Source organism: Piliocolobus tephrosceles, chromosome 7, assembly GCF_002776525.5.
Source record: "Piliocolobus tephrosceles isolate RC106 chromosome 7, ASM277652v3, whole genome shotgun sequence".
Classification (NCBI taxonomy): domain Eukaryota; kingdom Metazoa; phylum Chordata; class Mammalia; order Primates; family Cercopithecidae; genus Piliocolobus; species Piliocolobus tephrosceles.
In genome coordinates, this window is record NC_045440.1 from 70,435,163 (window position 1) to 70,453,991 (window position 18,829).

The 18,829-nt window shown below is 38.8% G+C and overlaps 1 protein-coding gene across 2 annotated transcripts in view; it reads left to right on the top strand.

The window, feature by feature from the left end:
* Positions 1 to 259: 259 nt before the first annotated feature.
* The window catches only part of SULF1 (sulfatase 1), a 192,105-nt gene continuing 173,535 nt past the window's right edge, over positions 260 to 18,829 (top strand). For both annotated transcript variants that reach the window (XM_023222412.1, XM_023222410.1), the window contains exon 1: positions 260 to 586. The gene's annotated coding sequence lies outside the window, so the exon portion shown is untranslated. The remainder of the gene's footprint in view (positions 587 to 18,829) is intronic.

Below are 18,829 nucleotides of genomic sequence, written 5' to 3' on the forward strand. Positions count from 1 at the left end.
CAAGTCAAGATGAGTCTTTTATCTCCTATGGAAGGGAAAACCTCTTGCTGAGAAGATGGCCCTTCCATAGGATGGGCAGTAAAAAATTTTTAGGGTTTCTTTGCATCCCACTGAGGGTCCCCATCATCCCAGGGGGAGCACGAGGAGTTGTGAAAAGTAACGCGCAACTGGCCATCAGAATAATTCATTCCCTCCACCTTCTCTGTAGCACCTCCCACTTCTCCTCTTTTTATAGCAGTCCTTTCTCTCCGAAAATCTCAGGTTACTTGACTGGGAGCTCTCAGACCTCCAGTTTCAGCCCTGCCCTCAGCCTCCAATCCGTAAGAGACACCCAGCCCCAGCAATTGGATTGGGCAGCCCGTCTTGACACACCACTGTGCTGAGTGCTTGAGGACGTGTTTCAACAGATGGTTGGGGTTAGTGTGTGTCATCACATTCGAGTGGGGATTAAGAGAAGGAAGGCTGCCTTGCTGGAGCTGTGTGGTCTTCTCCAAGTGAGAGTCGCAGGCAATAGAACTACTTTGCTTTTGGAGGAAAAGGAGGAATTCATTTTCAGCAGACACAAGAAAAGCAGTTTTTTTTTCAGGTAAAGTAAAAGACATTGAATGCTTCTCTCCCCGTCTCTCTTTTAGCATAGTTTTGAATGGAATGCTAGCACGGCACACTTGTCAAAGCCAGTTGTTGCTGTCCTATCAATGCTGCTATTGTACGGCTGACAGATGACAGTGAGCATAGCTTGATGCTTGGCTGTCTTTGTAGAACTAACACTCCTCATGCCTTGCTTTTGAAGGTGTAGCTAAGAAAATATCTTTGGGAGCCGCGTTTGTACCTTTTCATATGCCCGTTGTATACTCAAAACAGGAGCTATAACTTGCTTGTAGAGAGTAGATAAGGCTGAGAAAGGATTTATTTTAGCTTTCAAAACTAAAATTCACTTTCAAACTGTTGCATTTTACTGCTCAATTTATAAAGATTCTTTCAAGGGTCTATTACTGAGTTGCTGGCAGAGATGGAAATGCTTTCTTCACTGATTTGTGCAAGGTAGATTATGTCTGACTTATGACAGAGCAAAGGGTATTTTAAAATGCTTTTGGAGATTGACTCTAAAGTTTGGAAACTCCTTAGGAGAAGGGGCTACCCTCTGAACAGCCGCTAGGTCGGCTTTAAAACTAAAATGCTTAGAGCTGGAAGAAAAGCAGAGGAGGAAGAAGGAGGAAAATGCTCTTTAACATAGCCCTCTTGCAGCTGCAGGGAAAGCAGATGGAGGTAATTGATTTGCAGATCTGTTTGTGAAAGTTTTACAAGTCATGGAAAACTAAAGTAGCATCTCTGTAATGGATCATTAAGAGTCACTACATTTATAGGTTTTAGACCGGCTAAGTGAAGTGTTAATTAAACGTAAATAGATTTTCAGGTTTGGTTATAAACAGGCAAACAAAAAGGATTTAATTATAAACTAGTCATTGGAAATTAATAGTCATCTGGTGCCTGAGCAACATAAAATGAGTTGTCATCATATACGTGAGTAGCTGTAACGGCTCTACCAAAAGCACCCACCAAAATTGAATTGAACTATTTATAAATATAACAAGGGGGTGTATATGCTATGTTTAATTTGTGGTATTAAAAAAGGCCTTTCAATTCAGGCTCTATTTTCACAGGGATCAAAACATAAAATTTTCAATTTTCCGAATTTTCTAGCAAGATAGGTGAGCCAATGAGACTTCTGCTACCCTAATATACTTGCCCTCCGATAGCAACGTTCATATACCTGTGGTATGCAGAGATTTGGGCTCCTACTGGACTTTCACATTTGGCAGAGAAACCCAGCATTATCCTTACCCTTTGCAGGTGACAGATTCTATGAATAATATTGTATACAAGCTGTTCTGAAATAAGAGATGTTTGGTAGGTTGAATAACAGGATTTATGGCTAGTGCTTTGTGATTTTAGTATTCAATTGCATAAAGATGCCTGTAAAATTATGTTTCAAGTTGCATTATACATACTTTTGCAACCATGCAGTTAATTTTTTAAATCCTTTTTTGAAAAAGTTAATACTAAAACAATATTTTAATATGATCTTTCACTTTTATTCAGAATGTTCTCCAGTTATACTCTCAAACTTCTCCTTCAATGAGAAATTATCCTCATAAATACCCAGACATTTATTCTAACTATTATCTGATTCCCAATATTACATAACCAAAATAGAACCAAGTTCATAAGCTGAAGTCTTTTGGAATTCCAGTCATTCCATTTTGACTTTACAATGGAAATGGGGTTTGAAAAAATAAAGACAGAAAGGCAAACTAATATCTTGTGTCATAGCAGGATTAGAACTACATGGACGGCATATAGCATGCATGGTGCTAACTACCAATGCCGTGTTTCACTACTGCAGAGATATTTCACAAGAAAGTCAAGTTCCTCCTCACAGATCGGATTTTCCTCCCTGAGATGTGGCGTGATGGCTTCTAACAGAGGCAAGGTGTTGTTTAGCAACGGATACCCCACCAGCATACATCCCTAGTGCTGCAGACCGATCACAGGGCTACCTGGACAGGACTGTGGCAATATGGGACAATTCCCCTGAAACAGCAATTGTACACAGGATTAGGCAGGATGGAAACAAGAAAGGAAGTGTGGAGAGATAATAAATTCACACCTTGAAACGGTAGCCGTGTTTTTGTCCTCCTAACGGGATAATGTGAAGTTACTTCATGAACTGAAAGGGCTCGCTTAAAACACAGTGCCTACAGGGCAATCCCGGCTTCTTGTTAAAATCAAAATCTACTGTCCCAGATGGTAAACATGCAGAGACACATTTATGGTGACTTCTACATACCTCAGTTTGACATTTGGTTTCTTCCTGACAGCACTTGTGCTGGTAATACACATGAAGTTCCCATCAGCATTCCGCCAGCTGTGAAAGTGTTTGAGCACACGGGATATCCCTTTCAGAGAAGCAAAAAATAACGGAGGTCTAGGAGATCTGAAATGTGCACTCGGTGTACATTAAGGTGACAGATCTTAGATGTGAAAAGTGATCTGAAAGCTTGATTTGTGAAAGTGACAAAATTCATTTTTATAGTGGTGTGCAATATCAAAATACATTAGTCTAGGTATTGACTGAATCCATGGTAGGTTATGAGTGGGAACCTCCATCAGGAAACTAGAAGGGTTCTACTCTGTTTTCCTTCTAAGAAAATGTAAGTGACTTCATGCAGATTGTTGTAGCCATTTCCATCATAATAGTAGAGACAAGTGGCAAGTGGGACATTTCCTATTTCCTTCCCTAATTATGTATCCATATTGGAAGGATGAGAGGTTAGGTTCTTCTGTGTTTTATATTGAAAATTAGTTTATTCTTTAAAAATCCTAGGACCTGGCACAGTGGCTCACGCCTGTAATCCCAACATTTTAGGAGACCGAATCTGGTGGATCACCTGAGATCAGGAGTTCAAGTCCAGCCTGGCCAACATGGAGAAACCCCATCTCTACTAAAAATGCAAAAATTAGCCAGGCGTGGTCGTGGGTACCTGTAATCCCAGCTACTTGGGAGTCTGAGGCAGGAGAATTGCTTGAACCCAAAGGCAGAGGTTGCAGTGAGCCGAGATCACGTCATTGCGCTCTAGCTGGGTGACAAGAATGAAACTCAGTCTCAAAAAAAAAAAAAAAAAAAAAAAATCCATAAAGGAAGATTTCTGATACTGAGCTGTATATACTATTGAAATTTCTCCAACCATCACCACATAGATGAGGCCAACCAAAGGGTAAGCTCAGGACATCTGTTTTTTCCACCACCCCCCCCCCCCCCCCCCATGCAATATTTTCGTGTGAAGAGCATGAAGTACATTTAAGGGGATTAAAATTTTTAAAACTGGACTCTAAATAGATGCTTACTTTTATCATTATTGACTTTGGGGAGGAGGAGGCTCATGTATGAAATTAAGTCTATGATCATGTGGTAAATTCACCTTTTATTTAGATTAGATCCATGAAAATTTTTGAGAAGAGGTATCTTATTGGAAAAATTTTTCCTGAAATATGTTTCCTATTTAAAACATTTTTGATCTGTGTTAATATCCTGAGGAAGTGGGGAATTCGCCTGTTGGCCTTTTTCTTTCCTCTCGCATATTTCCCTCTCCCCTATAGCCAATCTGTCATCAAATTCTGTGAGTCCTTCCTTTAAAATGTCTCCCACATGTGGCCCACAGCTACCATCCCAGTGCAATGATCATCTCACATGTGGGTCATTGCAGCAGCCTCCTAAATGGTCCACTTGCCTTCATTTCCCTCTTCTGTCTACCACTGCAGACTCAGTTTCCTAAAATGCCACTTTCATCAAAGTATTTCTAGTCTGAAAATTACCACGTGAACCCTTACTACCCACAAAATGAATTTCAGTCCTATTCTAATATTCTGGCCTTCTGTTATTTGGCCCAAACTTTCCAACCATTTCTCCCTACCAAATCCCCACAACCTCAGAAGTCTACCCTTCCTTCCAGCTAAAGCGGCCAGCACAGCATCTCCACTTGCTAGTCTTTTCTTTCAGCCCTAACCACTCTAGCCTTCTATCTTGTCTTTAAAATGAGAGTTTGTCATCATGCGCACGGTTCCTTCTAAGTCTGCATTCATAAGCCTATGTGTAAAATGCCCCACTCAGTTCATCCTTATCACCTCTATCTATTCGTCCTTCAAAGTTTCAGCCTAAGTTCCGAACACCTCCTTCGAGAAGGTTCCCCGACCACTACCTCTTCCTGCAATGCTTTTCTTCCCTTCATGTTGACCATTGGTTATCCATGGATTGCATTTAAAGCCATTGCTTTATTTTTTATTCTGCTCTATAGTTTGCTTGTTTATTCCTTGACTTCTCAGGGAGGGTGGCAGGGACTGGCCTGGTCCACTTTAATGACCCACAGAAGACCCTAAAAAGTGTGCTTACTAAACTCACCAGGACATTCAAACACTCAAGGCACTTTCCCTTCTAGAGTTACCCCACTTTGGAGCCATTCACTGGCTCCACTAGCTTCCTCCCCACCCAGGACAGGAAACGGAAAAAAAAATGAAACTCAGTGGGTTTTATTTAGGGGAACCTTAGGGAAAATGGCCGTAAGGCAGAAAGTGAAATAATTGCCCCAGATTAAGCTTGATTATTATATGAAAAATCCCCATCAAGTTCAGCTTTAACTGTAGTAGAAATTAAGTGTATTGGCTGCTGCTCTATCGTAAAATCCCAAATATGGCTTTGGAGCAGGAGAGTATGGGCTCTGGGTTCAAACAGACCTGTGTTCTAATCCAGGGACCACCTCTCTAGCTGTGTGGCCTTGGACAGGGAACTGACCCATTCTGAGATTCAGCTCCTTCCTCTGTAAAATGCAGATAGGAGTACTTATCTTGGGAACATTGTAAAGAAAACATATAAATCAGCTAGTTCAGTGCATATCCAGTATTGTGTGTTCAATAAATGCAAGTGAGAGGGGGTTGATTGGTGCATACATAGATCCAGACCTAGGATGCAGGAATAACAATCATTCAACTGTGTCAGTCATTAATCCTATGTATTTATAATGTGCCTTCCTTTAGCATTTTCTTCTGCCCCCAAAGGCAGGGGAATAAGGAAAGGAGGGAGAGAGCAAGGGAGAGAAAGTGAGAGTAAGAGAGAGAGAGAGAGAAGGAGGGAAGTGCTCTTGGCATTTAGGGATTTGGAGCAACTGAGCTAATGGCTCTGTAGGGACAGTAGTGACAGTTAAATACACACTGAGGGAGGAATGAAGCATGAAGCCCTGGGTCCTACACCAATGACAATAAAGAGCAGGCCCTGGGCCACCATGCTGTTGGGGAACAAAGGACCCTGTCTGTGGACCCCAGCAGGGATTTGGATTCACTAAGGGTCATGTGCTTCCCTTCTTTCCTCCTGGCTCACCAGCTAGAAAGAAATATTAATAAAAACTTGACAAAACACTGTAGAGAGTCAGATCAAGCTTCCAGAAGTAATTGATAAAGCAAGATACCATTTAGACTTCACCTCCAAGCCAAATTTAACAAAAAAACTGAAAGCAATCAGTTTGAGCCCCTTACCATTCCCAAACTCTGCACCCATCATCAAACATTGAACCTTCTATTTGTGCCTTTTCCCTGGAAGGGCAGCTGACTGCAAAATTCTCTAACAAGGCACTGAGTGCCACTTAGCAAATATGTCCTTAGATATTGGATATTCAGTTCTAGCTTTCTGATCATCTGGTCTGCACCTGCTGTCAGTCAGGAAGAGGAAAGAAACTGGAACTGCCAGGGATGATGGGCAAGGCAGTATTTCTGGAGATCCCTCCCTCTCCCTAGCAAACATAACTATCAAATTTTCAAAGAGAGGCATTAACAATTACGTTTGACACCATCTTCAGTTGTAGCCACTAAGCTGGTCCTCCTTTGCCCTCTAAATATGTCATCCATGTACTCCCGCACAATTGTGCATTAAACTTCTTAAATTTTAATTTAATTTAATTTTTTTAGACAATGTCTTACTCTCTCATCCAGGCTGGAGGGCAATTGCAAGATCATAGCTCACTGCAGCCTCCATCTTCTGGGCTCAAGTGATCCTCCTGCCTCAGCCTCGTGAGTAGCTAGGACTGCCGGCATGCACCACCATACCTAGCTATTTTTTATTTTTAGTTTTTTAGAGACTGGGTCTCACTATGGTGCCCAGTCTGGTCTCAAACTCCTAGCCTCAAGTGATCCTCCCACCTCAGCCTCCCAAAGTGCTGGTATTACAGGTGTGAGCAACCATACTGGCCCTAAGCCACTTTTAATTTAAAAAAAAAAAAAAAAAAAAATGCAGGTCTTCCCTTTACCTTCAAAGGTAAAATTTTTCTTATGCGATTTTGTTTTTGTTTTTGCTTACTACACAAGTGCAAACCTATAGGAAACTATGTCTACATTTTCTAAAATATGAATCTAAGGGACTTGGACATGCTACTGTTTAACTGTTGTGGATAAGATTAATACTAAATCTCTGTGCTGAATAAATGAACAGACACACTGTGTTTCTCGATCAAAGGTTTTAATTGTAAAAGGTACACTCTCTCAAAATCAATCTAGAAATTTGGGTCACACTAATCAAATTCTAAAATAAAGTTAGAAGGCTGGTGATGGGAGTGGAGTTTGGAACTGTCAAGAGTCCACGTGGCTCTTGTTGAATATAAACTAAAAAAGATTCTAAAGCTGGATGGACAATCAATTCATGAGCAGGCCTAGACATTTTCATAAAACAGTATCCTTGTAAGATGGGGATTTGTCTTAATACATATCCAATCACATTATAAAATGGTAACAATTGAATTGTCTATTCTTAAGCAACGAATTCTGATGCAGTTTCATCTACTGTCATGTAATTTTACTCTAGCTCTTCTTTGTTTTGCTCTTTTCTTTTGTTGGCATTGACCAAATCTTCAACTGAGCTACAAACTGCTGTAGCCAGATACTAGTTCTGTTGTTAGAATTAACAGAAACTCTGAACTAAGTTGGCCTGTATGGTGTTACAGGCAACATCTGCTATGGTAATTTAAAGTAAAACTAAAGGTTACACAATTAAAAGATATTAGCTATACCAGAATTATGGTGGGAAAAGATTAATTGCATTCCAAAGTACATTTGTTGATAAGTTAATTTAGAAGTGTGCACCTGTAGATATTATCTTCAAACTCCTGTTACAAATATGCCTTTGCATCCCAATCACCTTTCTATCACATAACATGTGTTCTGAATAGACTTCCTGCCAATTTAAAGTTTCACCCTTAACCTTCACCTGCCAATAATCAATCTTCTCCTGAATAGAATGTCCCTGTAAACAGATGTGCCTTACCGTGCATCCAGAAATTCTTGAAACCAGCTTTTAACTTTCATCTTATAAAAAATGCATCCCAGAAAAGAGAGGCCCCCTACAAATCATGTTCTCCTTTTTTTCGTCTGAGAACTTTATGCTGGTAAAAGACAAGAAAGTTTTCCAAATATTACAGATAAATAAAAGCATAGGACATGTAATATTTTTTACTTGGGATGCCTAGAGGCTTTACACGTGTTATCGTGTTCTTTCTCATATGTGATATTTAGATTTCATAAAGGAGATTCATGGTATGGACCCGATATCAAACAGATTAAATCTCTTTATTTTACTTTGACTCAGTTTCCTTCTCTGTAAAATGGAGTTATGTTTATCACAAAAGTTTGTTATAAAGATTAAATGAGATAATAAAATAAGATGCTTAACACAGAATATAGAACAGAGAAACTGCACAAACACAAAACACAAAAGCTGAATTTTTGACCGGGCGCGGTGGCTCAAGCCTGTAATCCCAGCACTTTGGGAGGCCGAGACGGGCGGATCACGAGGTCAGGAGATCGAGACCATCCTGGCTAACACGGTGAAACCCCGTCTCTACTAAAAAATACAAAAAACTCCGTGGTGGCGGGCGCCTGTAGTCCCAGCTACTCTGGAGGCTGAGGCAGGAGAATGGCATGAACTCGGGAGGCGGAGCTTGCAGTGAGCTGAGATCCCGCCACTGCACTCCAGCCCAGACGGCAGAGTGAGACTTCGTCTCAAAAAAAAAAAAAAAAAAAAGAAGCTGAATTTTTGTTCCCAGATGGCAAAAGAAAAGGCTTGAGCTGAGGTCTGGTGATAAAGTGAGTATGTCCTTTTCAAATAAAAATAGCACTTTTTAATCTAATGATCTATATGACACAATTTGGAAATATAATGAAGGGGGCCACTTGGCAAAGAAGAGAAAGAGGAAGAGGGAGGGAAAGAGGATAGAGGCAAAGAATAGAAAAAAAGGAAAGGAAGAGGAGAGGAAGCATTGTGATCCTCTCTTGCCTCTGCTCTGTGCCTTACTATAATAAGCATTTCATGTCATAGCTAAGTCAGGCCAGATTCTAGAGTGTCCTAATACATCAGGTAGAGAGGTGGGACTTGGTAGCTAAACCGATGCCTAGGAAGTTCAAGCAGGTTTTTAAAGAATGAGGAGAGATTAAGGAAAAACGAGAGTGACAGTGAGTGAGCAGAGACAGAGAGAGAAAGAGAGAGGGGGATAACAAGACAATTGACCCCAAAGTCCAAATAATTTTTTTTAAAAGTGTTGTCTATTCCCATTGATGCAGTGAGAATAAGGAAAGGATGGATATAAGAAACATTGTGAAGAAATAAATAACAATAATACAACTTGGTGATTAGTCAAATAGAGGACAAAAAAGAGAAAAATACCGAGGTGTCAAGCCCAGGATACAGGGAAATGGTGGCTCAACCTAAAGCTAGTGAAAGTGGAATTTCATTCGGTAACACCATATGTTTCCAAAGTGACAATGGTCATTATGGAACAAACGTTTATCTGTTATCTGTAAACAGACTACACTCGATAGAACCTTATAATGCAGACATAGGTAAATATATGTGTATATCAATGTTTAATAATATATGTGCTGCCGAAGCGAACACTCAATGTTTAATAATACAATTTAAACAGATCTTATTTTCTGATCATTGGTGGGCATTAGACAGAATACATAACTGTGATTTTTATAAGGCATACGCCACCTTAGATTAAAAAAAATTTTTTCTCAGATTAAGAAAATGGTTGGCCAAGTAACAATCTAGCATTTCTATAACTTAGGGGAAGTTATGGATATTCTAGTCAAAACACTCAACTACCTCTGCATAACACCTATGATTCTCTTCTTTTGACTAAGAGACTGCTAGTGGAGAGGAACATGAAATTTTAAAAGTCTAGAGGCAAGAAGATATGAAATATTTAAGTTGCCTATGCTCACAAACCTTCATATTCTACCTTGGAGGAGGCTGATTGACATCCTTTCACAGAATGTACCATTGATTTATTTACAAATGAAATACACATTCCCTTATTCACTACAAAGACAAATCATCCTTAATTTTACGATTTGGGAAAGGTTTCTGCATTCCCCTGCTTTTCTTTCTATCCCCTCTTGTTTTATCCTTTTTTATTTTATTTTATTTGTTTCAACCACTTCCTCTTCAAAATAAGAGAGCCATTCTCTAGTCAAGTCTTCCTACTAAATCAATGGGCAGGTTTCAGGATTAAGTATAGGTTTCTTAGAAGTAGAAGATTGTGTTTGCCATTTCAAACTCTTGCCTTATATGTTAGAGGCTGCATGACTGAAAGAATACAGAGCTTGAGTCAGCAAAATCTGGAACTGAAATGTAGCCCTGTTACTGAAAATTTGTGGGAATAGCATTGACCGTGGAGATTTGACAGCATTTTGGTTCCTCAAAAGAGACTTGGTTCTCATTCAAGTTTTTAATGAAGACTTTGGCCTGTTCTATTTCACCCAACTGAGTTTTCTGAACCATATTCCCTAGTTCCCCTGGAAGAAACGCCAGCCTAAGTATCAGCACCTGTAATCTATTTCTCACTCATGGTTGCCAGACATGAGGGATTAATTGACATAAGCCAGTTTATATTTAGAAGCCATTAATGGCTAGCAACTGAATTGTTAAGACATCCAGTGCAACGAACCAGAGAGAAAAGAATAATACACAAACGCCCATAGTTAGATCAATAAACATCATCTTCAGCAAGCACAAATGTTGGGCTTAGCTGCCAAACTTAAAACTAGGTCTCTTCATCTAGTACCCACTTAAGTCAATGGGCCAGGGTCCTGGTATAGAGGTTAGGGACTGAAACATGAGTTGATGTTTCCAAACTTCTTAATTTTGGATTGTCTAAGTTCAGATTTCAATTCAAGATTCTACTTCTACCTGTTACGCTTTTAGATCTGTCTTAGAGGTACAAAGACTTCTGGAATTGGAGAAATTTTGTCCTTCTAAGAAAAGAAAAATGAGTAAGTAGAGAAGTCAGAAAAAAGAACACAATGAGTCAAAACATATTCTGTCATAGAGAGTCACTTTACCTTTTTGACATGAAAATCAGGACAGAAAACAGAGGGGAAAAAAAGCTATATGAAAAACTTCATGAACAGCAATTGTTATTCTCATTAGCCATTCTCCTACAAAAATAGCTGTCTATTCTTTTTTTTTTTTTTTTTTTTTTTTTTTTTTTTTTTTTTTTTTTGAGACGGAGTCTCGCTCTGTCACCCAGGCTGGAGTGCAGTGGCCAGATCTCAGCTCACTGCAAGCTCCGCCTCCCGGGTTTACGCCATTCTCCTGCCTCAGCCTCCGGGTAGCTGGGACTACAGGCGCCAGCCACCGCGCCCGGCTAGATTTTTGTATTTTTTTAGTAGAGACGGGGTTTCACCGTGTTAGCCAGGATGGTCTCGATCTCCTGACCTCGTGATCCGTCCGTCTCGGCCTCCCAGAGTGCTGGGATTACAGGCTTGAGCCACCGCGCCCGGCCCAATAGCTGTCTATTCATCTAACGTTCTGGTAAACTACTACAGTAGTCTCAGAAGTAAAATTAGAGGTGTTCCTACAATTGTTTCTACCATTGTCATAACCCCTTTGGAAGCTTAGAATACTCCACTTAACTTCCTCATCTGCTTCAGGCAAATCATATTTCGTGTTGGGCAAATAATATTAAAATGTATATTTTATTATTTCCTTGGTAACTTTTCAAGTCTGAAAAAACAATTAAGCACACTATTAGCAATGAAATAAAATTTGCTGAAAATGACAAAAGTGTTGGAGCTAGGAAAAAGAGGCAAGGTGGTACAGTGGAAGGATATTAGAAATCTGGATGCCAGAACTTGGCTACTATTAATAGTGTGATTTTGAGCAAATTAATTAACCCTTCAGGAGCGTGCCATCATCCCTTTGCCTGCATTCTGCCATTCCCTTCACCTAGATGACATTATTCTCCTTTACTGGCAAACTCTGCTCTTCCTGTAAGACAAGCTAAATAAATAAAGCATTCTCCTTTGTTGTCTGTTTTTTTGAGAAAGTGTCTCACTCTGTCACTCAGGCAGGGTGCAGTGGTGTGACCATGGCTCACTGCAGTGTTGACCTCCTGGGCTTAATTGATCCTCCCACCTCAGCCTCCCAAGTAGCTGGGACCTCAAGCACACACCAAGTCCAGCCAAATTTTTTCCTATTTTCTGTAGAGATAGGGTCTCCCTATGTTGCCCAACTGGTCTCAAACCCCTGGGCTAAAGCAATCCTCCTGCCTCAGCCTTCTAAAGTGCTGGGATTACAGGTGTGAGCCACTGCACCCAGCCTAAGCATTCTCCTTGAAACTAAAAAGAGTGGTTGGAGGAAAAAGGAAGGACTTCAATCCAGTTTTGCATCACCTCATGCATCTAAAATAAGCTCTGTACCTTATCTCTTTCTTATCTCCACTCGTCTTACCTACTGCCATTAAGCTCATCTTATTTCTACACTGTTTCATCATATCATTCCACTACCCTAAAACACCTGTCTCCCAATTTTGTGCAGCATCCAGTCTAAATAAAGGACCAGCAATTAAGAACCTCCATTATCTTTTCCACTATAACCATTCCACTCCCCCTATACACTTTCTGCTCTTTCCTAAAGCGGTTCAACATGTCCTGAATTTACATCTTTACTTTTGCTACAAGGCACGTGCTCACACTGTTTTCTGGGCTAGGACTGCATCATGGTTCTGCATGTTCAAATTCCACCCATCCTTGAAAAGAAAGACTCAAGCCTCATTACCTCCATGGAACTTTCTTTTCCTAACTCTTCCAACCATCAATAATCTCTCTCTCATCTGTGCTCTCTTTCCACTTAAAATCTTGTCATATAATTTTAGCTCTTAATTATGTACAATTTTGCATTTATTCTTACTCTCATCATTTTTTTAAATTGCCTTCTCTCTCTTATATTTTGAGAAACAGTAAGATAAGTTGAGTTTTGTGCCCCTGCATCTATCAAGCACAGCTTCAAGGTGGTAGAGCCAGTACATCCTAAAGGCCTTCATTACACATTCACAGTTAGAATGATCAAGGACTACTGGGATAGAACATTATATTTTAGTCATTGAGAATTTTAGGAAACTAATCAGCAGCACATTCACAACTACCCCGGGCATTCTTTTGACAATGTGGAAGGCACTATCTCGGGCACTGATTCTCTGGCTCAGATTTTTTGTTTCCATCTTCTGCCCACATCACTCTCCAGGGCTGCATTTGCGCCAGCTGGATTCCATCCAGAAACAGATTCAAATAGACAATAGGCCAACTAGAATTCCCATCTTCCTTGATTAGATGTGAAATTGTATAGCTGGGTGTCACTCACATGCCAGCCACTCAGGATTCTATGTTATCAATTAATTTCTCTTGAGAGCTGAACTGAAGAGATTGTGACAATTCTGTTTTCAAGGACCTGTAAAATTACAGCTAGAGCAGATTTTCATGGATAGTCCTAGATATATAGGCCTGTCCACTATCTGCCACATAGCATAAATTAAAACACCCTGTTAATTTCACAATGAATCGTGTTGAGTTTTTTTTTTTTTTTTTTTTTTTTCCTGCAGTGGGCATGGATTGGAAAAATTTTGTCTAGGAATGGTATTCTCATTTGTAGGACAATTGGCAACTGAGGTAAAAGATTTTAAATTACTTGGAAGAAAGAAGAAATTATTGCACACTGTCAAAACTACTGAATCTTATTTGCTGTTGTTGCTTCAGTAACTTAGAATTTGCAGTGGATTTTCCAGGAAAGGATATCATAGAAACACAGAATGTTGGAAGCATACCTCCAACAATCTAAGCAGAATCTAAGCAGAATGTTGGAGGCATACCTTAGAGATAATCTAAGCAGAATCTCTCATTTTACATCTGAGGAAACAGAGGACTGGGTTTGTTGGGAGACCTGCCTAAAATCACAAAACTCATTTTTTTTTTTTTTTTTTTTTTGAGACGGAGTCTCATTCTGTCGCCCAGGCTGGAGTTCAGTGGTGCGATCTCAGCTCACTGCAAGCTCCTCCGCCTCCCGGGTTCACGCTATTCTCCTGCCTCAACAAAACTCATTCTTACCAGGCAGAGTTCTAAACCCCAGCTTTATATTTTTAAAAAGTACGAGTCAGTAAATTCTACCGGGACGAAAATGAGTTCATGTGTCCACTTTACATCGGGACCCAACAAGGAGAAGAGATGAGTCCAGCTCCCTTTTTGACCATGGACTTTCTTGCTGAGGGCTACTGTGAGTGATCAGGCAGTGTAAATGGTGACTGGGACTGGAACAAATACAAGAAAAAGCATTTTTTTTTTTCAGATGTACTCCTTATGGAAAATCTGTTCTAATGGAGATCACCAAGCACTGTTGCTATGGATGATCTGTGAAAATATGCAGCTTTATCATAGAGAAACTTCCTTGTAAAAGCATTTTTTAACATATGTTTAAAGAATACATTATCCACTGTTGATGATGACAATATCAAGCATCATGACTTCAAAACAATTTTCACTTGCACTAAATCACTGGAACTTGTAATATTTGGGTAAGGAGAGCAGTATGTCATTTCTGTACACCAGAAAACTGAATCTGAGGGACAGCATGCCATTTGCCTGAGTCTAAACATCTGAGTGAGGTAATTAGCGTTAGAACTCATGTCTTCTGGATCCCACTTCACTGCCCAATACTTCAAATGATTTCACATATACCATATTTTGTCAATATTAGGGACACCTATTGCATTAGAACCGTTGAACTGTCCCCTTAGTAATGTCATCTTACTGGGAAATAAACATTTGAATACCTCCTCAGGTACTGAAACTTTCCCAAGGGAAGTATGTGAGCAATATTCCTCATAGCTTAATAAATTACATGACTGTATATACAATTATGCATCTATATAATTTGCATTTGAAACTGATTATTTGTAAAAGAAGTAGCAGTAGTCATTATTGTATTATAAATGTATTTCCTAGTCATAACTTCCACTTTTTATTTTGTACTATAAGGAATAACAATTTAATAACTCAAAATAAAAAGATTAATTTAGAATATCCTAAGTATGGTTTTGACTTTTTAAAAAAGTTTTGTTTTTAAGACATGTTCTAGATTTTCTTTTTGATGTCGTAAATATCTCAAAAAAGCCATTATGATTTCCAGAGCAATGAAAGAAATAAGTCATAGGAAAAAGAGCACTTTTGTTCATATTTTAGGTTATTGGTCATATTTCAATCCACTGGAAAATGTGATTGCAAATCTGGTTAGAATTATAAAAATATCAGGCTTACCAGTATTACAACTTCTTATGAAAGTGTGAATTCTGTTGAGAATGTGAAGATAAAGTGGCAGAATAATTATCCTTTTTTATAGCTAAACTTTATGATAGTGAATGCTGTTGAAAAAGGGATTCTATGAAAGTTATTTTTTGATCTATAAGAATATTTTGTTCATACTGTTTTCCTTTTCTTAAATTTCCAACTTTTATTTTTAAGTTTAGGGATACACGAGCAGGATATGCAGGCTTGTTACATAGGTATATAGGTAAATGTGTGCCATGGTGGTTTGCTGCACAGTTCACCCCATCACCCCGGTGTTAAGCCAAGATTCCATCAGCCATTCTTCCTGATGCTTCTTCTCCTCGCAACCACCCACCCTACGACAGGACCCAGTGTGTGTTGCTCCCTGCCATCGTGTCCATGTGTTCTCATCATTCAGCTCCCACTTATAAGTGAGAACATGCAGTATTTGGTTTTCTCTTCCTGAGTTAGTTTGCTAAGGCTAATGGCCTCCAGCTCCATCCACGTCCCTGCAAAGGACATGGTCTCTTTCTTTTTTATGTTCATACTATTTTCAGCTAAGCCTATACATTAAACACTTCTATAAAACACTGCTTCCCTGTTTCCTATTTGTATCTCAGTTGTTGTTTATAATGAAAATAAAGTATGCTATTTTCACTACTCAAAGAGAAGACCAGAAGAAATAAAGCTGAGCTCTTACTAAAACTCTTAACAGCTGTATTCTTGATCTTCCCTCGAGTAGCAACTGCTCTTTAGTTTCTGTCACCTTGCCTCAAACATGTTCATCACCTCCACCAAAAAGACCACATAAAATGGCAAACTGTTAAAATGAGAAAGAGCACCAAGAAAAGATGTAAGTCCTCACAGGAGGAATACAACTCAAAAAGGATGACATAGAGGGTGAGGGCATCAGTCTCTTTTGCTCTCACCACTGAGAAAAATTTGGCACTATAACCGGCTTGTTATGCAAACAGATAAAGGGCTTTCTTTGTTTGCACTTTACTACCATTTGTAAATCCTCTGAAGTTTTAAGTAATTTGATTTTCCCTATAGTTTATGAAATATACAACCTTCAGTTTTTGTGTAACAATTTACACTTTTCAACATGCTTTTAAACACTTCATTTGATTTTGACAACCTTATGGATCACACCATGTAACTAAGTACTTACGCCCATTTCAAAGAAATAGAAACAGAGACACATCTTAGGTGATACATGCTGAAATATTAATGTATAGTGGTATAAGATCATGATGTGTGCAGTTTACTCTCAATAGTTCAAGGGAGGAATATATATATGTACATAATTATGTGTATAATATATTATACTTTATATATATATATACATATAAAATCTCTGTGTGTATATATATAGAGAGAGGGGCAGGGGGAAGGAATGAAACTGATAAGGCAAGACATTGGGGCAAGTTGTTAACCATAAATGAATATGGGTAACTGGTATGTAAGTGTTCTTTCTACTAGTCTTCCAAATTTTCCATAAGTTTGAAATTATTTTCAAATACAAATTTTTAAAAATTAATTAAGGAAAGTTAAGTAATTTGTATAAATAAACAGCCGATTAGAGGCAAAGTGAAGAACTAGGATCCAGGTCTCCTAACTGTAATCTAGTAAACTGAAAGTAATTTCCACTTAAATTATAGTCAGCCCTTCATATCCACAGTTCCACATCAATGGATTAAACCAACCTTGGATAGAAAAACTATTGAGGGGGAAAAATACAACAATAAAAAAATACAAATTTTAAAATACAGTATAACTATTATATTTACATAGCACTTACCTTGTTTTGGGTATTATAAGTAATCTAGAGAGGATTTAAAGTATATGGGAAGATGTGTACATATTGCAAATATCATGTCAGTATATATCAGGGACTTGAGCATCCCTGATTTTGGCATCTACAGTGGGGTTCTGGAATCAATTCTCCAAGGGGACTGAGGCAGACTATATTTATAAATCACAGTCACACGTTTTGTCAGTCAGTCATCAATAATCAGTACCATAGCTCAGGAGAAACTCACAATGATTTATTAATAACCCTTACTTATACATCATACTACTCATTGCAAACTGTTTTCACTGACCTTATTTTAGTTATCTTTATAATGCTTCCAGTGAAGTGGACTGGACAGGCATTGTGGGACCCATTTTGCAGATGAAGAAAGAGGCTGTGAAAGTTACTTATACCATTAATGTTCACAGCTACTAAACAGCAGAGTTTAGAAGGATGCTAAGAACGAATATTGGAAAGAGCACTGGTTCTAGAATTTAGGATTTAAATTCCAATATGCCTTCTTAGCATTCTAATGCTTTTTTATACTCCTGCTGACCATACCTAAAACTTCTAGGGCTCACATTATATTTGGTGATAGAAAAGCAACGTTCTTGCCGACACGGTGGCTCACGCCTCACCTGTAGTCCTGGCTAATCAAGAGACTGAGGCAGGAGGATCACGTGCACCCTGGAGTTCCAGGCTGCGATGAGCTATGATTGTGTCCACTGCAACAGAGCGAGACCCTGTCCCTAACAAAGCAAAAATCAAAAACATTCTCTTAAAGAACAAAACAAACTGACTGAGAAAGATGTCTGTTTTACTTACTAATGTTATATATATAACAGTAACAGCTAAGATTTATTAAATACACACTTACCATGTACAAGTAAGTGCTGTACATACATTATCTAATTTAATTTATGCAACATCTCTATGACATAGAATTCTCTTGGTCCCAATCTTATAATCAAGGAAATAGGCTCTGAGAGTTTGACTGACTTGGCCAAGGTTACAGACTTGAAGGGACCAAGGTTGGATATGGACCCAGAAATCTGACTCCAGACTCCCTACCATTAACTGGTCCTTATTTCACATTTTCCTTTTTTTCCTTTAAGCTCAGCTGACTTTTTAACAAATGTCTTTTCCTCATATTTAGTAATTTTTAAATTCTGAAATTAAGATCATCCTTTCTAGAAACATAGTTTATATGGAAAAACATTTGCATGAAAAAAATAGACCTTCCTTCTTATTTGCACCCTCTTGAAAGCGGCACCACATCTTATCTGCACCAACAGCAGCTCCTGGCACACATGGAACACTCAATAAATATTTGTTAAATGAATGAATAATGTTCAGAGTTCTCTATTAAAAATGTTTTACATTATCTAAAATACTTAAAGACAAGACCTAAAAATTCAGTTGGCTCAATTCACCAAATCTCAACTTTATAGTAAAGCACACAGTTTCAGTGCCAGAAAAACAAATAAATGAAAGCAGAAAATAAATTTCACTTTCAAGAAATTTTTAATTCTGCCCTTGGAAAGTCGAATTGCTCTGTGGATGTTTGAACAAATGTGGCCTTTGACTATCTGGATAACCTTTTTTAGATTATAATCTATTGTCCACATGACAAAAAGTCATGCCCAGGCTCACTAATATCTGCATTTCACGATTTTCCTTTTGCTATAACCAGACAGGATAAAAAAGGAGAAACAGTCAAGCAAGGACCATGGTCCCAGGACAGGAGGAGAACCACCTCCCAGGATATACAGCTTGCTTTCTTCTTCTTCTCCTTCTCCTTCTCCTCCTTCTCCTCCTTCTCCTCCTTCTCCTCCTTCTCCT